Source organism: Otolemur garnettii, unplaced genomic scaffold, assembly GCF_000181295.1.
Source record: "Otolemur garnettii isolate 467f Iridium unplaced genomic scaffold, OtoGar3 scaffold00091, whole genome shotgun sequence".
Taxonomy (NCBI): domain Eukaryota; kingdom Metazoa; phylum Chordata; class Mammalia; order Primates; family Galagidae; genus Otolemur; species Otolemur garnettii.
The window spans coordinates 4,469,627-4,471,846 of record NW_003852486.1 but is presented as its reverse complement, the minus strand read 5'-3'; the positions used below and the strand labels follow the sequence as shown (position 1 = coordinate 4,471,846).

General features: G+C 42.2%; 1 protein-coding gene across 1 annotated transcript in view; it reads right to left on the bottom strand.

Moving 5' to 3' along the window:
- Positions 1 to 2,220, bottom strand: part of LOC100945803 (GON-4-like protein) — a 104,904-nt gene that overhangs the window by 97,134 nt on the left and 5,550 nt on the right. The gene's annotated exons all lie outside the window — the stretch shown is intronic.

The window sequence follows — 2,220 nt, the reverse complement described above, 5'->3', positions numbered from 1 at the left end:
GAGACAGAATCTCACTTTGTTGCCCTCAGTAGAGTGCTGTGGCATCACAGCTCACAGCAACCTCCAGCTTTTAGGCTTAGACAATTCTCTTGTCTCAGCCTCCTGAGGAGCTGAGACTACAGGCATCCGCCACAACGCCCGGCTATTTTTTTGTTGCAGTTTGGCCAGGGTCGGGTTCGAACCTGCCACCCTCAGTATATGGGGTGGGTGCCCTACTTACTGAGCCACAGAGGCACCTCCCATGAGACTAGTTTCAAAACAAAAAAGAGAAGAAAAAGAAAGGAATGGAGAGAATAAAGAAAAATCTTCATTTCTCCTTTCTTATGTCTGAATGAGTACTCAAAAAAGACCAAATCTTAAGCACTTTCCTCACTCAGTAAGTGTAAAACAACTATCAAAATAAGAAGTAATTTTAAAATAATCAGTATTTGTTCAATTCATGTAAGTATCTCCTATGTGCAGGACAACATACTGTCTAGTTTTATTTCACTGTCAAAAGTGAAGTCCATAAAATTAGCAAAATGGCACAAGCTATTTACCCTTTTTTATTCTCTAGAAGAAGAGTTAACAATGAAAGTAATTTGCATTCCTGGCGGCGCCTGTAGATTAGTGCGTAGGGCGCTGGCCACATACATTGAGGCAGAGGGGTTCGAAACCTGCCTGGGCCTGCTAAAACAACAATGAAAACTGCAACAAAAAAATAGCTGGGTGTTGTGGCAGATGCCTACATTCTCAACTACTTAGGAGGCTGAGGCAAGAGAATTGCTTAAGCCGAAGAGTTTAAGGTTGCTGTGAGCTGTGACACCACCTGTGAGCTGTGACACCAAGGCTCTCTACCCAGGGTGACAGCTTGAGACTCTACCTCAAAAAAAAAAAAAAATTGTAACTCATAATAAACCTGCTATTTCTGTCTACATTTCTAGATAAAACACAAATGTCCCAGAATCAATAATACAACCTATTAGGAATGAGGCAGTAACTATACAGCCATGTGCTATGACAAGGGCTGATTCTATAGGAGAGTACTTTTCCCCAAAAGATTTTTCATCTTTGACATGAGTTCATGTTTCATTCAACTCTTGCACCATTTCATCTGTTTTCAAACACAGTAAAGTCAGAAGCATGAAATTCTGCTGCATTAACACACAATACACATCACTATCAACATAGTACATTAACAGTGGAAAGACTACTTACTGAGAATGAACTAGAAAGACAAAGAAAGAACAAGTGAGCTTACAATACAGCAAAAAAGGAAAACATTGTAAAAGTCAGTGTGGCAGGCACCTGTAGTCCCAGCTACTTGGGAGGTTGAGGCAAGAGAATCACTTAAGCCCAAGAGTTTAAGGTTGCTGTGAGCTGTGACGTCATGATACTCTACCAAGGGTGACATAGTGAGACTCTGTCTCAAAAAAAAAAGAAAGTTAGTCAAAATGAATGAATTAAGAGGCTCAGCAACTGTAGCTCAGCAGCTAGGATGCCAGCCACATACACTGCTGGAAGATTCAAACCCAGCCCGGGCCTGCCAAACATAATGACAAATACAACCCCCAAAATAGCCGGGCTTTATGGCAGGTGCCTGTAGTCCCAGCTACTTGGGAGGTTGAGGCAAGAGATTTGCTTAAGCCCAAAAGTTGGAGGTTGCTGTGAGCTGTGACACCACAGCACTCTACCAAGGATGACATAATGAGACTCTGCCTCAAAAAAAAAAAAAGAATAAGAAAAGATTATCTTTTCTAAGCATAAATATATTCTGCTTAGATATTAAAATGACTGTCAACTACACACAGAAAACTTTCAACATCTAAGCTTGAAAAACAAAACTCTTCACAACCTAAGCACTATCCATCATTATGAATCATGATGATTATGATCCATCATCTTCCCCTTCCACGCGACTATCATACCTCTTCCACCTGTGCCCTTCTGTGCATGCTGCTCTGGGCCAAAGTGCTCCTGCTCCCTTCAACTCACCCTTCAAGTATGAAGGGTTATTCATTTCTGTAAAGACTTTCCCCAGGTCCCAGGCAGCAATCTTTCCCTTTAAGCTGCTGCCAAATCACAAAAGAGAGTAAATCGCTCCAGATGTGCAGAATAAAAGAAGCAAGAAAACAAAGGAATACAGGCTCGGCGCCTATAGCTCAACCGGCTAAGGCACCAGCCACGTACACCTAAGGTGGCGGGTTCGAATCCCCAGCCCGGACCGCCAAACAACAATGA